Genomic DNA, 20,504 nt, shown 5'->3' with positions numbered 1-20,504 from the left:
TAAATACAGTGATTATTATTGGACACCATAAATATCCGTGGCACCTTCACATAATGAACTTATTTTATTTTTACCACGTGTCACCGAATTTAGCTTGCTTCAGAAAAAAAGGCAAACACTTTCCAAGTGGACGATGTCTTTTCTGCAGTAACATAAAATACCACAGCACAATAGAATTCCCTTCCCAAACTGATAAATACTTCAAGTGGAAAATCTACTTCAATGAAACAAGTGCGCTCATTGAAACTTTGTGAAGATCATTATCTTACTTCAAATACTCAATAGCCATTGAACTCAATACTGTTTTTGAGAGACAACTTTTCAATTAAAAACAATACTTGTTCACTACCTTATTACCCTCTGTGAAGAAATCTGAATGAACCATGAATAGCTTTTCTGAAACGCCATTAGCTTTTCTGAAAACAGCCACGGAATTTTAGTGACTGTGACTGGGTAATACCGGGGTTTGGTTCTTTAACGTAAGGGACAGCGAGGAAACTAGAGACAAGAGCACAGGGGGACCTGTACAGTGGTCAATACACGTTTCACTCAGAGCTTTGCAAGCCTTATTTTTTTCTTCACTGTTTTCTCTGATTATTTTTTAAACCTAAAAGTAGACTACTTGCGGAGCAAGTAATAAATTAACCACATTGTTAAAAGCAATGCAATTCCGGGGCGCCTGGGTGGCTCAGTTGGTTAAGCCTCCGACTCTTGATCTCAGCTCAGGTCACCATCTCACGGTCCATGAGTTCGAGCCCCACATTGGGTTCTGCGCTTACAGCATGGAGCCTACTTGGAATACACTTTCCCTCTCTCTGCCCTTACCCCACTTGTGCTCTCGCTCTCACTCTCTCTCTCAAAATAAATAAATAAACTTTAAAAAAATAAAAGCAATGCAGTTCCCATAAATTTATTTTTGTACAATCTTTGTGAAATTTTGAAACATCTGGGATAGTTACTACTTGCCTTTATTTGGTTAATAGAGCATGAATTGACCTAGAGTTATCTTCAGTTCAGACAGATACATCATATTTTGCTTTTTTCACTGGGATCAATTCTCAAAATTGGAAAGCTGTGTACTTCATAAGCAAATTGTCAACAAAGCGATCTTGACTTATTCTCTAAACATTGGTCTATTTTAAACACATTACTTTGTCTCTCTAGAAGGTATATTGGTAAATAACAAAGCAGAGTATTTACCACATCTTTTCTCATGCATCACCACTTTTGATTTCCATAATACTGAAAAATCAGAGTGTTCATATCCTTTCCACTCTACAGACAGATATGGAGGTCCAGAGACGTTGAGTGTCCCAGCCATGGAAATGGAGGTCCCGAGATGTTGAGTGTCCCGACCCAGAGATGGCAGAGCTAGATCTTGAATGCAGATCTTTTGACTTTAGTAATCTGTTCTTTTTGAAAAAGTGGATGTGCCTCTGACCAGAAGTCATGTTGACAGAAACAGCAAAAGCAAATACCTGCCTTTCTTTCCTAAATCTGTCAATGATTGCCAGGGAAGAGAACTTTTGGAACAATCCTCCCTACTATTGATAGGAAGATTCTGATCCTTACTTTCTCTGGTAGAGGCATAAAAACTGCCTCAGAGTCTCAAAAAATATCATGGTGGGGGCTTATCCTTAGATTACATAAAATCGAGGACAGATAGTGTTACCAGATACTGGCCTGTTTTGATTCCCTTTCCATCTTGGCAATTGCGTTTCATCTGAGACCTGGTATTGACTTTAACTAGACGAATAATGAAAAGCATGCTACTTATGGTGTGGGATTAGAACATTCTCCAATGTGAAGACAATGAGTCGTTATTTATGAGACATTAATTCTGTTATTTTATGAGATTATGTTAATATTATGTTATTTATGAGAGAGAGCAGTGCTAAATAAGTGAGCACACATTTTCTTTTCCAGTATGCTGTGGAAAGTTGACTCCCATGAGCAGTATCCGTGGACCAATGTTTTGGAATGACCCGTCAGGATGAGGGGTGTGTGGCCTGGTTTCAGCCATAACTCTGCGACCCTGAGGAGTTGCTTCCTGCTGGATCTCAGGTACTCCCTGTAAAATAGAGAAAGCATTGAATCAGGTAACTTACAAAGGTCTTCTCATTTTACCATTTTAGGCTCTTCCATTGTCTCAGGAGTCTACGGCAGTCTGCATGGAGCCCCCTTGTGCTTTTTGCTCCCTGCCCCCTCCCCCACGGTTGCTCAGAATTTTCCAGCCCACCACTGACTAAAACAGATAGACTGATTTTTGTACTAACTCCCTTGTTGGTTGGAGGGTTCATCTGTCGGGAGGGTGCTGGGGAAAAGAGAGGCAGTTGAGCATGGTGCCCTTGTCTTAGAGTTCCAGCAGGAAAAAATGAGCAAATGACCAAAAGAGTTGGAGAGCAACAGTGCCTAAGAGACTTCTCTCTCTATCCTTGGTTGTCTTGCTAAACTTGTAGTAAATCCCCCAAAAATAACTTTTCTCTTGTCATTGTGACATACTTTCATTCACCTACTCGTTTGTTTATTTATCCATTCAACACATTCTACTATGTGTCAGGTACGGTGGTTCATACCAGAGATGTATCAAAAGCTTCTCTGGCATCTAGACCTTCTGGCTCTCTGAATGAGCTTGTGAGCTAACAGTAACCAGCACCTACTGAAACCTTTGCAGAGATCAGGTTGATAGCTGAAGAGGGAATTGGGCCTAGGAATGTTAGTTTTAGAATTAAAAAAATTTTTTTTTAATGTTTACTTATTTTTGAGAGAGAGAGAGACAGAGAGACGAGAGAGAGTGAGAGTGAACAGAGGAGAAACAGAGAGAGAGAGAGGGAGACACAGTATCTGAAGTAGGCTCCAGGCTCCGAGCTCTGAGCTATCAGTATAGACCTTAATGCAGGGCTTGAACTCATGAACGGTGAGATCATGACCTGCGCTGAAGTTGGATGCTTAACCGACTGAGCCACCCGGGTGGCCCTAGCTTTGGAATTTGAACAGCACAGAGGGAACATCGATGGAAAGATCTCTAGCACGTGGCTGGATTGTACACCGTTAGGTGGTTACAGGTACAAATGAATGGAGCTCCTGCTGCTGAAGATGCCAGATATGAAGTCAAGAGTTATTTTGGTGTCTCAGGTTTGGCTCAACATCCGGCTTTGAACCAAGAGGTTCTTTTGCTCCTGGAGTTTGAAGGTTTTTTCAGTTTTACCTTTGTGTAATGGCCCCTTGAAACTGTGGGAAAATAATTGTTCTAAGGAAAACCAGCTCTTAGGTGCTTCTATGGGAAGAATGACACTGTCATTTATTGGTTGTGTGATCCAAGACAAATGTCATTAGCTTTTTAAAATTTATTTTTATTTTTTTATTTTAGAGAGAGAGAGAGAACAAGCAAGTCGGGGAGAGGGGCAGTGGGAGAGAGAGAGAGAATCTTAAGGTGAATGTGGAGCCCAACACAGGGCTCAATCCCACCACCCTGGGATCATGACCTGAGCCGAAATCAAGAGTTGGATGCTCAGCCGACTGAGTCGCTCACGTGCCCGTCCATTAGCTTTTTAACTCATTCTCCTCGTGTGTGAACAACTTCCCCATAAAACTGTGGAGATTAATTGAAGGATTAAGTCGGGGACCTGTCACATTTGGCCACTTTAAGTCATAATTATTACTAAAAAAAAAAAAAAGCATTTTCAAAATGGAGAGTCTTTCTGTGAATTTAATAATCATTCCACAAGCTTCTTGAAATCCTAATGCCTCACTACTGAACTGAATGTGTTTTATCTACTCGCAGGGCTGCTATGGTATAGCAACCTGCATATTAATCAGTTACCCAAAAATTGCAGGTGTTTCTGATCATAAAAGAAGTAATAATCTTTAAGATATCCAAAATAAACCTTCCCACCTGTTGGCACAATCACTGTACATGTTTATGTCTTCAAACTAAAATTTAATTAGCAATAACAAGTTCCTGAAAGTTTACAGCAACCACAATAACCAAAAACTAATTAAAATGAATAGATACAAACCAAGGAGAAGTCTTTTCTCTCTTTTTGTGCCTCAGTTATATCATCAAGTAGATTATCTGTTGAATATGTTCTGGTGGACTCGATCCAGGATACAACCTGACCAAGGAATTCTTGTTCCAGTTTTCTTAGCTGGAAAAGTGTTTTAACCTTTTACGTAACCCTGGGTGTATTCTGTAAACAGTGGTTGAACATGTTATTTAAATAGGTAACATATCGTAGACACTTGCTCATTAAGGTGGGATGGCAAGGACTAAACCAGATGTTACCATTGTGACAAAATTTGTGAATAGTTATATCTCAACTCAGGCCAGTCACTGTGTTCCAAAATTACATCAAAAAGATTAATGCACATGAACAGACAGAGCTAAAATTCCAGACTTACTGAATTTAAATTTCATTGAGGCAGGGGCGGTAACTAGTTTTTGTATTTCTTGAAAAAAAAATGTTTTGAAGGAATGGGACAATATATAATACCAAATGGTTAAAATCTGGATATGTGTCTTTCAAAAAATATTTTGATAAAGGAAACTACTTTTGTCACTATTAAAACTACATTCTTCACGAACACAGTGCCTTTTGCCATGGTGAGCAATTCTTGCGTATTCTTCTATGACCACAGGTGTTTTTAAATTATTATTTTAGATAACAGATATACAAAATTAAAGGGAAATATCAGTATTAGTAATATTACTTTGAAAACATTTTATAGTAAGTAGAGTGTGCAGTTAATAGTTCTTTGTGACCAATCCTAATGTTTAGTTTTACTCTGAATTCAGTAATAAGATGATGTAAACCTGCTTAAAATTAAAACAGGGAAGGTGTTACCTCAATGAGTCCTGGGTTTTTCCCCAACTCTATGGTCTCATTTACATAGTGTGATGTATGCTTGTCTATGTCTGTGCAGTGTATAATAAGTCATATAGAATATATTAACATTGCGTATTTCTGATTAATTATTAAAACTTCAATATAGTCTTGAATTTCTACTGATATTCAAAAACTACTAAAAATGTAAGTCTGGGGTTAATGATATTGGCATAATTCCCTTGATAGTTAAACTGAGTTTTGTTCTTCAGAAATAACGACACATAGCCAGTTTCATAATAAGCCTTCAGGGGCAACTGGGTGGCTTCAGTCAGTCAGGTCCAACTCTTGATTTCAGCTCAGGTCATGTTTTCACAGTTTGTGAGTTCAAGCCCCGCATCAGGCTCTGTACTGACAGGGTGGAGCCTGCTTCAGATTCTCTCTCCCTCTCTCTCTGCCCCTCCTCCGCTAGCACTCTATCTCCCTCAAAATAAATTAATTAATTAAGATTAAAAAAAATACTATACCCTGAATGGAGCTCATTTTTGCTTTTTTAAAATAAAGTTCTTTCAAGGCCCCTGAGTGGCTCAGTCAGTTAAGCGTTCGACTTTGGCTCAGGTTATGATCTTGTGGTCCATGGATTCGAGCCCCGAGTCAGGCTCTTTGCTGACAGCTCAGAGTCTGGAGCCTGTTTCAGATGCTGTGTCTCCTTCTCTTTCTGCACTTCCCCCCACTCACACACACACTCTCTCTCTCTAAAAAATAAACATTAAAATTTTTAAAAATTAATAAAATTCTTCCATTTTTTTTTTTGAAGTGTAGTTGACATACGATATTATATTCCTTTCAGGTTACAACTTAGTGATTTGACATGTACATACATTACAGTGATCACTGCAATAAATCTAGTTACCACCCTGAAAGAGGGTTCCTGGACTCAAGTCCAATGTTGTGCATGTGTTCCCCACCCACCCCCACCCCCACCCCCAACACCAAGCAACTCTTGGACACCGGCAGTGTGTCCAAGAATTCAACTCGATTCAACTCAATTCTGACACTATCCACTTGGAGATGGCATAAAAGTCCACAGGTTTGGGGTTCAGTTGTACAAGACTCCCCCCCGCAGCCCCCCATCTGGATGCCAGCCACAGACCCCAGGCTGTTACCTGTGCTTCTGACCAGCCAGCTACAGATTCAAGGCTCCAACAACCTCCTCCTTAGGTTCTTGTAATTTACTAGAGCAGCTCACAGAACTCAGGGAAACATTGTGTTTACCATGGTATTAAAGACACGAATCAACAGTCAGATGAAGAGATACACGGGTCAGGCACAGGAACGGGTGTGGGGTTTCCATGCTCTCTCCAGGTACACCACTCTCCCCGTATCTCCACGTGGTCGCCAACCCGGACGCTCTCCAAACCCAGTCCTCTTGGCTTTTTTATGGAGCCTTTATCGCATAACCACGATTGTTACTGGTTATTGGCTGATTCAGTCTCCAGCGCTTTCCCCTCATCAGAGGTCAGGGGAAGGGACTAGAGGTTCTAACACTCTAATCCCAGAGTTGGTCCTCCTGGCAACCTACCTCCACGCTTGGGTACAATCCAAAAGTTACCTTCCTTAATAATAAGATCCCCATTTCACCTCTATGGCTCTGGGGCATTTTCAGTAACTGTGAATGAAGATCAACTGTATCTGAGAAACCTATTTTGGTCATTTGACTAAATATATATTTCCTATGAATCATATCACACCATCTGTTACCGTACGAAGTTATAATATTATTGACTATATTCTCTATGCTGTACTTTTCAGCCCCATGAATTCTTTGTAAGTGGAAGTTTGTACCTCTTAATTCTTTTCAGCTATTTCACCCATTACCCACCACCCACCCCCCCCCCCCCCCGGCAACCACCAGTTTGTTCTCTGTATGTATGAATCTGTTTCTGTCTTGTTTTGCTTGTTCATTTGTTTTGTTTTTTAGATTCCACATATAAGTGAAATCGTATGGTATTTGTCTTTCTCTGACCTAATTCACTTAGCGTAATATCTCTAGGTGAATGGAGCTTATTTTGAATCATTAAGTATTTCAGTAGAAAGAGTTTTATAGCTATATTTATACCCAATGGGATAGAGATAAAAATTCATATGGCAATTGAAAGTGACCCTTTATAAATTTGTAGAAAATGGGGACACTTACTAGAGGTTTAACACTGAGAAGTATCTTATCATTATATCCTAGCAAAAAACTCTGAATAAGCCTTTTTGAAAGTCTGAAAGAAACGTGGGTTAAAAATAAAACATTCAGGAGGATGAAGTATTATCCATTTATCAGGAGGATAAAGGATATACCATTAACTGATAATTCAGGATAGTTTCCCCCACTCAAAGAGGAAATATATGTTACTCCTTTTGGGATCGACTCTTAGATTTTCCCTGCAATAGAATACCAGTTTAAAACACATAGAAATATGGGGCGCCTGGGTGGCGCAGTCGGTTAAGCGTCCGACTTCAGCCAGGTCACGATCTCGTGGTCCGTGAGTTCGAGCCCCGCGTCGGGCTCTGGGCTGATGGCTCAGAGCCTGGAGCCTGTTTCCGATTCTGTGTCTCCCTCTCTCTCTGCCCCTCCCCCGTTCATGCTCTGTCTCTCTCTGTCCCAAAAATAAATAAACGATGAAAAAAAATTAAAAAAAAAACACATAGAAATAAAAATCGGCCCCTGTGCCTTCATCCGTACGTAGCTATGATGCCACTGAGAAATTGCTATTCTTCAGTAATAACGACACATAACAAATGATCTAACTACATTGGACGGGGTTGTTGTGCCATCACTAAGTCTTTGGCCTTTAACTCCACACCACCCTCTCTACCAGGCTATGTGTTGGGAGGTTGGGTCTCTGCAAACCACGTATCTGCTCTGCCAATTGATACCCCGTGGGTTCTGCCCATAGGGAGGGCCAGAGGAAGGCTGCAGGGGTAGGGATGAGGGCTTTTCCTTCCTGGGGGCTTCTTGTCTGCCCCTGAGCTGTGAGCAACCCCCCCCCGCCCCGCGATATTTTTTTTTTCACTCCAACAACAGCGGCTGATTCCTAAGGCAGGAAGTGAATCCAGTTTGCAATTTTTCTAACCTTTGAAGAACCAGAATCAAAGTACCACCTCGGGACACTTGCTTCCTGAAGTTTTGTTATCTCCATGGTGGTTTAGTGTTCCCTGTTTTAGCTTTTCAGATCTTCAAAACATAGTCAACGATTTTTTATATCTAGTGATTGATCCTTTATGTTAAATTGTCTATGTAAAAATAACTCTTGTGATTTCTGTCTCTCGATGGATACAGTTTTATTAGGAGGCCAAGGATGAAAACAACTTGACTGTAACGGTCAACCAATAGGGCTAGTACTTTACAAAGGGTCACATTGGCTTGGAAGGTCAAATGGCTAAAGTTTATAATATTTTATGAAGATGAAATATGTAATGAAATATATAATATGAAAGTACCCTGAAAATGGACTAAATCCAGTATTTTATCTCTATCCTTATAATGTGAGTTTGCTGGGGTACCTGGGTGGCTCAGTCAGTTAAGTGTCCGACTCTTGGTTTGGCTCAAGTCAGGATCTCATGGGACGTGAGTTCAAGCCCCACATCGGGCTCTTCGCTGGCGGCAAGGGGCTTCCTTGGGATTCTCTCTCTCTCTCTCTCTCTCTCTCTCTCCCTCTCTCTCTGCCCCTCCCCCACTCGTGCTTCTCTGTCTCTCTAAAATAAATAAATGAACAAAAAATTATTTTAAAAATGTGAGTTTGCTATATTATTTATGACTATTTGATTCTGACAGAAGACGAGAGAGACAGAAAGTGTATCAGGGTTTTCTGCAGAAACAGAGCAGGTAGGAATTGGTTCATGTGGTTTGGAGGCCAAGAAGTCTTACCAACTGCCATCTGTAAACTGGAGACCAGGGAAGCCACTGATAAAATTCAGCCCCAACTCGAAGGTCTGAGTGTAAGTCCCAGTCTGGGTCTGAAAGCCCAACAACCAGACTCACAGATGTTGATGTCGGAGGAAAAGATGGGTATATCCCAGCGAAGCACAGTGAGTAAATTCACTCTTCCTCTACCTTTTCTATGCTAATCGATTTCTATTCTGGCCCTCAAGGAATTGGATGACGCCACCTCATTGGTTAACGGTGGATCTGTTTTGCTGAGTCTACTGATTCCAATGCTAATGTTTTCCAAACACAGCCTTGCAGACACATCCAGATGTAATGTTTTCCCAGCTATCAGGGCGTCCTTTAACCCAGTTAAGTTGACACATAAAATTAACCATCACAGATGGGATGGATGAAACTCCTATGTGTTAAGCGTACATAAGCATACATAAGCTAATAGCATACCCGTTATAGGTAAAACTCATGAGATGTGCTAAAGATAGAAAATGAGCAAAGAAGTCGCTTGAGAAACATGAGCAGAATTCATAAGCTATGTTAAATGTGGATAATACACTAGCAACTTTCAAGACATATTACACATATGATAAATAGGATGAAACGAGCAAAAGTGTTTGTTTACAGAAGAAAAATATGAGATGGGCCAAGTCATGAGGTACAGATCATGTCACTTCTAGGTTGACAGCTAATCGTCCCTAAGTTGGCTACTCTTTTGGACCCATCCTGGCCCCATTGTGCTTGGGTTAAGCAACACAGACAAAAAACCGTGGTTGTTCAGCAGGCCCGCTGGCGATTCACAGCTGAGGCCCTAAGTACTTGCCCCTGGGTTCTAATGGAGGCAGTACCTGTAACCCACCCCAGGCACTTCCTGCTTCACCTCAACTCTGGTCCTTGTGACTGGAAGAGAGGGGTTGGAGAGAGGAAGGGAGGGAGAGAGAGAGATGAGAATCCCAAGATTCAGGGAGGGTCATCTTTTACCGTGCTTGTTCTCTATGCTATATTGCACTATTCTATCTCCCCCCACACTGTGTCTCACTGTGTGTTTTGAATAAATTAATAAACCACTGACTTAGCATCTTCATTGTGTCTGTGAGCCTCTCTTCAGTGAACTTTAGGATGAACCTTGTTCATTTCCATGGAAAGGGCAGGTGGAATTTTGTGAGGGATTGCATTGCATGTATAGATCAATTTGGGAGTAATGCCATCTTACGGATATTGAGTTTTCCAATCTGTGACACAGGATGTCTTTCCATTTATTTAGGCCTTAAAAAAAGATTTTTCCAGTCGTGTTTTGTAGTTTTCAGTGTACAAGTGTTGCATTTATTTTGTGATGTTGATTCCTAAGCACTTTTTGGTGCTATTGTAAATAATAAACAATTAGCGGAATGTTGTACAACTATTAAAATGCAATTTAGGAAGTACGGTATGTATAATAACAGACGCTATTGTTGGAAGTAAGATCTAATAATCATCGGAAGATGATTTCCATTTAAGGAACAAGATAAGAACACCAAATCATATGTATTATAACTGTACTGTGACTATGTACCCAAAATAAGCAAATAAACCTGTACACAGAAGTCCTAAAGTAAAATGTAATTTTTCTTTTTCCACCTCTTTGTAATTTCAAACACGTCTTTAATGACAATGATTACTTCTATCATGAAAACTCTAAGTATATGATTTTATTTTTTAATTAAAAAAATTTTAGAGAGAGTGAGTACAAGCAAGGGAGAGGGGTGAAGGAAAAGAGAGAAAGAGAGATTGAGAATCTCAAGTAAGCTTCACGCTCAGTGCAGAACCCAGTGCGGGGCTTGATCCCAGGACCCGGAGCCGAAATCAAGAGTTAGACACTCAAAACAACTGAGCCATCCAGGTGCCCCCTGAATATGTAATTAAAAAATCCAATAACCTTGAATAGTTTGGGTGGTTAAAATAGCCAGACTGGATTATTTACAATACATCTTCTTTGAGAGTTTATTGTATGTTTATTCTTACAATGCTAAAAATAAAATTGTTATAGTTGATGTCAAATTGACACCATGTGATCACATAAGACTTTCTACAGTTTCTCATGCTAAGCAGCTCATGTAACATTCATTATTCTACTGACCAGATCTTTTTTTGCCATATAGATTTTTAATTTCTTTTTAATTCCCCATTAACATGTATTAATGCTATACATTATTGTAGATAATCCTTGCACAAGAGTCAGTATCTGATTAAAAATTATAATAGCAGAAAACTGTACATTTGACATCACAGGAAAACAATTTTTATTTTTTATTGTGTAAATAATTCAAATTCTGGCCCAGCATACAGGCCATTGTCAGAACACTCTAATTCTTTTCTTTTTAATGTTTATTTATTTTTTGAGAGAGAGCATGAGACAGAGCTTGAGAGGGGAAGGGTAGAGAGAGAAGGAGACAGAATCTGAAGCAGGCTCCAGGCTCTGAGCTGTCAGCACAGAGCCCGACGCAGGGCTCCAACCCATGAATCGTGGGATCATGATCTCAGCTGAAGTTGGACACCGACTGAGCCACCCAGGTGCCCCATGAACACTCTAATTCTTATGCCTCAAACTTTCTGAGAGTTCATTTCATGGATACAAGAAAAAACAAACCAGCGTCTCTTATATTTGCTGTGCACATTGTCTGAAAGAGGCAGATTAAAAAAAAATTTTTTGAATGTTTATTTATCTTTGAGAGATAGAGCAGGGGAGGGGCAGAGAGAAAGGAGGACAGAAGATCCAAGGTGAGCTCCATGCTGACAGAAGAGAGCCGGATGTGGGGCTCGAACTCGTGAACCATGAGATCCTGACCTGAGCTGAAGTCACAAGCTCAGCCGACTGAGCCACCCAGGGGCCCCTGAAAGAGACCGCTTTATCTTCATGTATAGAAAAATGAGTTATTGCTGGAACCCTCCACATTCGTAAAGCACGTCTCTCCCCATCACTAAATGGATCTTCTGGGGCGCCTGGGTGGCGCAGTCGGTTAAGCGTCCGACTTCAGCCAGGTCACGATCTCGCGGTCCGTGAGTTCGAGCCCCGCGTCAGGCTCTGGGCTGATGGCTCAGAGCCTGGAGCCTGTTTCCGATTCTGTGTCTCCTTCTCTCTCTGCCCCTCCCCTGTTCATGCTATGTCTCTCTCTGTCCCAAAAATAAATAAACGTTAAAAAAAAAATAAACAAATAAATAAATGGATCTTCTGAGCAGGTACTGCCGAGAGTCTGAGGATCCGGGAGCACCGTTTGAGCTGCTCCCCTCCTCCTCCCAGGAGTCCTGTCTCCCCCTGGCTAATTGGAATAGGTTCTGCCTGACTACTGCTTCATGCTGGGAAGACTATGCCCCACAGTTTAATTAGCTGGTAATTCTAATCTCCTAATTTAACTAACACTTCTTTTGAGCATTGTGTCCACCTGGCACAACATTTCTGAGACTTAATACAAGGGCGCACGGTTTCCGGGCGGTTTGCCTCCGTTTACTGAACCACTATGGCACCTTCGTTATTTGATTTAACTATTCTATTCTCTGGCATTGTGAGGTTTTCAGCCAAACCCACGGATGTGTGCTCATGAACACCAGTTGTCTACAAATCACCTGCTTTTCTGAGGAAGGATCTTATTACTAAAACACAGCTAGTTCCCGCCAAGAAGAGGGCTTAGATTTCTTTGGCCGGCTTGATGCTTTATCAGACTGCCTGTTTGCTCTCTGTAGTCATTGTGCTAAGCCCGAATTTCTTCCTTCTCTTCTTGTTCTGGGAAGGTCCTGCTGCGAATGACTCTCCAGCCTCCCCAGGGACACTGGACCTTGCTGTGCCCCGCCCTGCAGCTAGATCCTTCTGTGATATGAGTACAATGGTTCTACTTCCTGTCACCATCTCAGGGGCGTCATTTAAACCCAAGGACATCCAAAAAGTTACAGCCTGCACCTGCCCCCCGCCCTCCATGGCTGTCAGCAGATACTGTACCCTTCCTCTGCTTCTATTCTGGTCGCCCTTGTCCCTCCCTTGGTAAAAGACTCCCACTGGAATCAGTAAAGGCAGGACTGGCAAAGCCAAGGGCGCTACAAGCCATCCCTTTGTTCTGAGGACAGCTAGTTCCAAGAAGCGCTCTCTTAAAAATGGAAACACCCTCAAGGGGAAGTCACCTGAAACGCAAAATACCTCTGTGAAAAGGAGAAGCAGATTCTACTGTAACTAACTCTGTGACCTTGGGCTTGAAGCCATCTTTCTTCAAGGCTCAGCTTCCTCATCCAAGAAAGGGGAGCTTGGACTGGACCTATTTCTTCAGTTTCTGCAGGTTGAGAGATTGCTTTGTGAATCTGATGAAAGTCACAGACTTTCTCCCTACAATGGTGCACGTGTGCAAATTAAAAACTATATATAGGACTCTGAGAGGCTCAGTTGTTAAGCATTTGACTTTGGCTCAGGTCATGATCTCATGGTTCATGAGTTCGAGACCCCCATCAGGTGAGCTCGAGCCCCTCTTCAGGTGAACATGAGACACATTTTGGGTGAGCCCTGTTTCTCTCTCTGTCTTTTCCCCCACCCTGTCCCTAGTGGGATTCTCTCTCTCTCTCTCTCTGCCCCTCGCTCATCTGCGCCCTCTCTCTCTCTCTTTCTCAAAAAACTAAAACAAAAATAGATATATAAAATTATAAACAAATTAGGATTGACTCACAGTCTGTAGGCCCACAGCTACTGGGTTAAAATAAGAAATAAGCAAACAAACTAAATCATGAACACCATCTCTAAATTCATTTTGAATTAAATTTTTTTAAAATTTATTGTTGAGAGAGAAAGAGAGACCGAGAGTGAGTGGGAGATGGGCAAAGAGAGAAGGAGATCCAGAATTCGAAGCAGGCTCCAGGCTCTGAGCCTGCTCTGTCAGCACAGAGCTCAATGTGGGGATCAGACTCACAAACCGTGAGATCATGAACTGAGCTGAAGTCAGATGCTTAACTGACTGAGCCACCCAGGCGCCCCCTCTAAGTTCACTTTGAAGTCTTACATTCTGTGATTCCAACCTCCCCATCCAGGTTCCTGACATGACTTGGATGTCCCCTGTACTGATAGGTCCCTCATGCCTCATTTCTGTGTGATGTTGTCACCTGTTTGTTTCATTTGCTAACTGTAGAAGATCACCTTTGGACGAAATCACGAAACTGTGATGAGACACTACAGGACCCTATCATCAGCCATGTCTTCTCACTTTTCAAATTTATCTGTCTTTTTGAAATTTTATTTTTAAAATGGTGGTAAAATATACATTAAACTTGACCATTTTTAAAAATATGTTTATTATTTCAAGAGGTAAGGGGCAGGAAGAGAGAGAGAGAGAGAGAGAGAGAGAGAGAGAGAGAATCCCAAACAGACTCCATGCTCTATGCAGAGCCGACGTGGGGCTCAATCCCACGAACTGTGAGATCATGACTTGAGTGGAAATCAAGTCAGATGCTTAACCAACTGAGCCATCCAGGCGCCCTTTAAAGCTTACCATCTTACCCACTTTTAAATGTACAGCTCACAGTGACATAGCACATTTACATTGTCGTGCAGGCTTCGTCACTACCCAGCTCCACAATGTTTTCATCTTCCTCAATTGGAACTCTGGACCCATTCGACAGTAATGTCCTCTTGCCCCCGCCCCTGGCTACCACCATTCTACTTTCTGTCTTTGTAAATCTGACTGTTCCAGGTGGCTCACGTAAGTGGAATCATAGAGTGTTTGTCCTTGTGTCTGTTTTAGTTTCCTTATACTGTCCTCAGGTCTCAGCCATGGTGTGGCGTGTAGAATTTCATTCCCTTATCAAGGATAAATAGTATTTCATTGCATGTATCAACCACATTTTATCTAATTCATCTATCTGTTGATGGACACTTGGGTTGCTTCTGCGTGTTGGGTTTTGAACAACGCTACAAGGGACAAGTGTGTACAAATGTCTATTTGGGCTCCAGCTTTTTATCTGGGGTATGTGCCCAGAAGCAGAGTTGCTGGATCAAATGGTAATTCAATGTTTAATTTTTGGAGGAAAGGCCATACATTTTCTCTACCGTTTTATATTCATACCAACAGGCATAAGGGTTCCAATATATATACATATATATTTTTTCTGTGCTTCCCCCCCCTTTCTTCTTCTCTTAAATATTTGCTTAGTCTGTAATGCTGAAGAACATAATTTTGTGGTAGATTTTAGTAGAAAAAGTGGAACAATTGCTTAGTTTTCTGTTATTTATTACTATTATTAATATTACTGCATTCATGTTCTTGAAATTGGAATGAGTCTTAAAAATAAGCATCAAAAGAAACTTGCCCATTGCCAATTATAAAATAAGTCTCATCACCTATGTACCTACCAGTGCAGCCACACTTTGCAGATTCTCTGTGTCTATTGGGTTAACTTAATTATTTCCATTGATACGTTCCATGGTGTTGCATGTTAATTGACATTTGGAACGTTAATAAATAAATATCTTCCAAAACATTACACCATGACACAACATTGAGACCAAAAGACAAAAATGTCACAGAAGATTGTTCTATGACAGGCGATGCAATGAAAAACAGGAAAAACTGCTAAATCTGCCAAGTGTTAATAGACCCCCCCCCACCCCCAGCAAATTATAAGATTTGCAGACATAAATGACACTTAAAAAATGTAAAGCTCAAAATGTGGAGACAAATGTAAAGCAGAACATAATATAAGTTTCTGTCTTTGGATGCATTTATCAGAAAGTAGGTGGGAATGAAAACATCCCCTGTCCCTTAAGATGACACATGTGTTAGAATAGCTGCCCGGATTCCAACATGGAAGGCACGGGTTGAGGTCCTGCACATCTGGATTGCCTGTCGATATCTTGACCTTTAGTCAGAGCCAAAGAAATTTCTGTCTTTCTTAAGCCACAGCAAGTTTGGACCCTGTTACAGCATCCTAACCAACAGAGACCTACTTCACCCCCCATGAACGACCAGCTTCTCCGTGAACTGGAAACCTAAATTGGAAAGTTTAAGCCGTAACACTAACAAAGGAAAGAAAGGAAAATGTCTTTGGAACTTGAGGGAGAGAAAAGGTTTTAAACAAAATACCAAAGAGTACGATGCATGAGAGAAAAAAAAAATGAGAGAGATTCGACTCCACAAAAATTAAGGATTTTTGTTGAATGAAGGACAGCACAGAAAAAGTGACAGATGAGAAGGTAAGAAGACTTGTTTAAGATGGAAATGTAGACCACAGGTGAATATCTACACTATACAAGGAACTCTAGTGAGTCAACAAGAAGGAGGCAACTGTATCCATTTTCTGTATGCTGCTGTATCAGATGACCACAAACTCACTGGCTTAGAACGACAAAAAATTGTTATTTTACAGTTTTTCAGATCCAAAGTGTGACAAGGCTATCCCTGGCTAAACTCAAGGTATCTGCAGGGTTATGCCCTCTCTGCAGACTCTAGAGGAAAATCCCTTTCTTGCCTTTTCCAGCTTCTGGAGCTAACAGCATTTCCTGGTCATCGTCAAAGCCAGTGATAGCAAATGAATCTCATGCTGCCTGTGACCTCCTTTTTTGTCCCCCCCCCACCTTTAAAGCCATTTATTTGTTTATTATTTATTTATTTAATGTTTATTTTTCAGAGAGACAGCGTGAACCAGGGAAGGGCAGAGAGAGAGGGGGACAGAGGATCCAAAGCGGGCTCCGCGCCGACAGCAGTAAACCCAATGAGGGGCTCGAACTCACAAACTACAAGATCATGATCTGAGCCGAAGTCAGAGACTCAATCAACTGAGCCACCCAAGCACCCCTTATAGTTACACTGGGCCCACTAAGAAAATCTAGGATAATTTCTCTATGTTAAACTCATCTGATTAACAACCTTAATTCCACCTGCAACTTTAATTCTCCTTTGCCATGTAAAGTAAGATACTCATAGGTTCCAGGGAGCAGGATGGGGACATCTTTGGGGGAACTATTATTCTGCTAACTAGGTACACATCAGAACAAAAGACAAAGGATTTGAATTTGCAGAGGGGGAAACACTTAGGATTAACAAATTATGGCCAGAAACTACCAGTACAATGATCTTAAGTGTCATCTGTTCATTCATTTTTTAATCAGAATATTTACTAAGCAGACAACATGGGCACAACTCCTGTGGAAAAGCACAGATGGAGAGGTCTTCAAGTGGTCAGCCAAAGGTCCCTGTGAGACCCAGTCTTCCCTAGACCTTCGGAAGTGTCCTAAAATACTGTCAGTAAGAAGTGTATTCATTGTAGAGACCTGCTATGCGAGAAGACGTTCTTTAGAATTCCAAGACTTTTGTCTTCATTTCAGAGTCAACATGACATGGTGTTTAATCTATCTGATTGCTGTGCAAGGTTACCTTCACAAATTAAGAGAGGGCTCAAAGTATTTTTTAAAGAAATTAGCAGTGTTAGCCCTAGACTGCCTTTTTGCCTTAACTGATATCCCACTTTCCCTTAGAGATACTTAACTTTAAAATTGAGTCAGCACTGAAAAAAAAAAAAAATCCACACTATCAAAATGCATTCTGTGGAAGTGACTAGAATCAGTATTTTATTTACAGATCCAAGATGCATTCAACATGGCTGTCTCACCAGCCAAGGCAGGGCTGAAAGTCAGGGTCATTTTCGGAACTTCAATTGAATAGATTACATTCAGCAGGGGCACAAATGGAGGCCATTATCATTAAAGTTGAGTTGAGAGAGAGGTTGCAAACGTGGGCACCGCCTGAAGATCACAGGAAAATGTGTGTTTGTGCTAGATCTGTAAAGAGTTGGCTTTTATTTCTTTTCCCTGGAAGTTACACTTGCCAGGAATCATGTATCTGACTATAATAATGAGGTTATATGACTTTACATATTGAAAAGATACCTAAACATAATAACAATATTACTTTGAACTTGCGCTGGACTCTTCATCCAAGAACTTCTCCATCATTAGCTAATCAAATCTCACGGTGTGGAAATGAAAGTATCTACTTACCTCACTTTACCAAAGGGAGTGTTTCTGAGAGGTTAAGTGACAGTGAACATTTAAATGGAAGGTAGTAGGGAAATGGGGACAGAAATGTCTTGCTGAATAATGTAGATATCTAGGAATGAAACTCAAAGGTTCACATAAGGGCCATTCATCTAATGGAACACTTTAATTTTTTTTTTTAGTGTTTATTTTTGAGAGAGACAGAGCATGAGCAGGGGAGGTGCAGAGAAAGAGGGAGACACAGAATCGGAAGCAGGCTCCAGGCTCTGAGCTGTCAGCACAGAGTCCCATGCGGGGCTCGAACTCATGAACTGTGAGATCATGAGCTGAGCCGAAGTCAGACGCTCAACCAACTGAACCACCCAGGTGCCCCTAATCGATCACTTTAGAAGGCTACATCTAAATGTCACCAGATATATAGAAAATGCTGCTTTCATAAGTTCTCAGAAAAGGACACTCTTCTAATTCTCCTTACCAAACTATGTTGATGTCTTTACAAATTAAGTTCTTTATAATATAAATTTTTGTTTTCAACTTAATGTCTTCTTTTTGCTTTTATTTTTGTAACACCTTATTGAAACATAATTCACATGCCATGTAATTCAGCAATTTAAGGTGTACATTTCAATGGTTTTTATTTATTCACAGTTACGTGGAACTGTCACCACAGGTAATTTTAGAACATTTTCATTTTCATCATCTCCAAAAGAAACCCCCACCCCTTAGCTGTGGCTACTCTTTTCCCCCAACGACTACTGAATCTAAGTAAACACTACATCATTTTGCTTCTGTAGATGTGCCTTCTCAGGATATTTCATGTAAGCGAGATCATACAATATGTGGTCTTTTGTGCTGTCTTCTTTCACTGGGCATAATGTTTCCAAGTTTCATCCATGTGATCGGGTGTATCAGTATTTCATTCCCCCCACTTTTTTTTTTTTTTAGCTATATAATGTTTCATTTTACGGATATGATTTATCCATTCCATCTACCCATGTTTTATCCACTCATGAATTACAGACATTTTGGTTGCTTCTATCTTTCAGCTCTTGTGAATAAGGCTGTTATGAACATTCATGTACAAGTTTTTGTGAGTACGTGCTTTCATGTTGGGGGCAAGTACCTAGAAGTAGAATTGCTGTTTACCTTTTTGAGGAGCTGTTGACTATTTTCCAAGGTTGCTGCAGCATTATACATTTCTACAGCAGTATATAGGGGTTCTGATTTCTCCACATCCTCGCCAAAACTTGTTATTTGCTGACTTTTTCCTAAAATTTCAATTAATTTAGAAAAATTTTTTAATGTGTATTTACTTTTGAGAGAGATAAGGACAGAGCGTGAGAAGGGAAGGGCCAGAGAGAGAGATAGAGGGAGACACAGAATCTGAAGCAGACTCCAGGCTCTGAGCTGTCAGCACAGAGCCCGTTGTGGTGCTCTAACTCATGGACTGTGAGATCATGACCTGAGCTGAAGTTGGACGCCCAACTGACTGAACCACCCAGGCGCCCCTCAATTAATTTTTTTAATTGAGGGGAAATTCACATAACATAAAATTAACATTTTAATTAAACTATACAGTTCAGTAGCATTGAGAATGTTCACAATATTATGCAACCATCACCCTTATCTGGGTCCAGAACATTGTCATCATCCCCAAAAGAGGACTTTGTACCCATTTATGGGTCACTGCCCATTCCCCCCTCCCACCATCCTCAGAGGGGATGAATTGTTTCCCAGCCAAATCCACATACTGAAGCTCTCTCAATATGACTATATTTGGAGAGAAAACCTTTAAGGAAGTAATTAAGGTTAAATGAGGTCATAAGGTGGAACCCTAATCCTGTAGGACTGCTGTCCTTATAAGAAGAGTAAGAGTCACTGGAGAGGCTCTCCCCCCAGGCACATAAAGAGGAAAATCTGTGAGGGGACACAGCTAGAGGGCAGCCATCTCCAAGCCAGAATGAGAGGTCTCACCAGAAACTAAATTTTCTGGTGCCTTGACCTTGAACTCCTTTATTTATTTCGTCAGAGTTCAGGATTTATTTATTTCCTCCCAGTTCATCCAGAACTGTGAGGAAATACAGCTCGTTGTCCAAGCCACCCAGCTTGTGGTGTTTTGTTATGGCAGCCTGAGCAAACTCATACCCAGATAAATGGAATCATATCATAGGTGACCTTTTGTGACGTGGTTCTTTCACCTGATACAATGTTTTCAAAGGTCATCCGTGTTGCAGCGTGTATAACTACTTCATTTCTTCTTATGGCTAAATACTATCCAATTGTATTTTTGTGTACCCATTTCCTCCATAGTAGGACATTTGAGTTATTTCCACCTTGGCTATTGCAAATAGGTCTGTTATGAACACTCGTGTGCAAGTATTTGCTTGAATACTTGTTTTCGGTTCTTTTGGGTAGATATCTAGGAGGAGAATTGCTGGGTGGTATGTTGATTCTATGTTTAACTTTTTGAGGGACTGCCAGACTGTTTTCCACAGTGGCCGCATCATTTTAGATTCTCAACAGCGGCATGCGAGCCTTCCAATTTCTCCATTTCTTTGCCAACAGTGCCATTTCTCCTCTTTCTGATTTTAGCCATCCTAGAGAGTGTGATGGGGTATCTCATTTTTTTTTTTTTTTGATTTGCATTTCCTTGACAACTAATGATGTTCACTATCTTTTCATGTCCTAAATTTTTGCACATGTTTTTGCTGTCACGTCTAAGAAACCATTACCTAAATCACACCATGAAGAT

The 20,504-nt window shown here is 40.9% G+C and overlaps 1 long non-coding RNA gene across 1 annotated transcript; it reads right to left on the bottom strand.

The window, feature by feature from the left end:
- Nucleotides 1-894: 894 nt before the first annotated feature.
- On the bottom strand, nucleotides 895-6,093 carry LOC123588412. The gene is made up of 2 exons (XR_006707833.1): nucleotides 5,990-6,093; nucleotides 895-2,071 (listed from the first exon to the last, which is right to left on the bottom strand). It is a non-coding gene; the product is annotated as an uncharacterized LOC123588412 (long non-coding RNA).
- Between the last annotated feature and the right edge of the window lie 14,411 nt (nucleotides 6,094-20,504).

The sequence above is a fragment of the Leopardus geoffroyi genome, chromosome D3, assembly GCF_018350155.1.
Source record: "Leopardus geoffroyi isolate Oge1 chromosome D3, O.geoffroyi_Oge1_pat1.0, whole genome shotgun sequence".
Taxonomy (NCBI): Eukaryota; Metazoa; Chordata; class Mammalia; order Carnivora; family Felidae; genus Leopardus; species Leopardus geoffroyi.
Note: the sequence above shows the minus strand (reverse complement) of the source record. Positions and strands in the feature narration are given on the sequence as shown.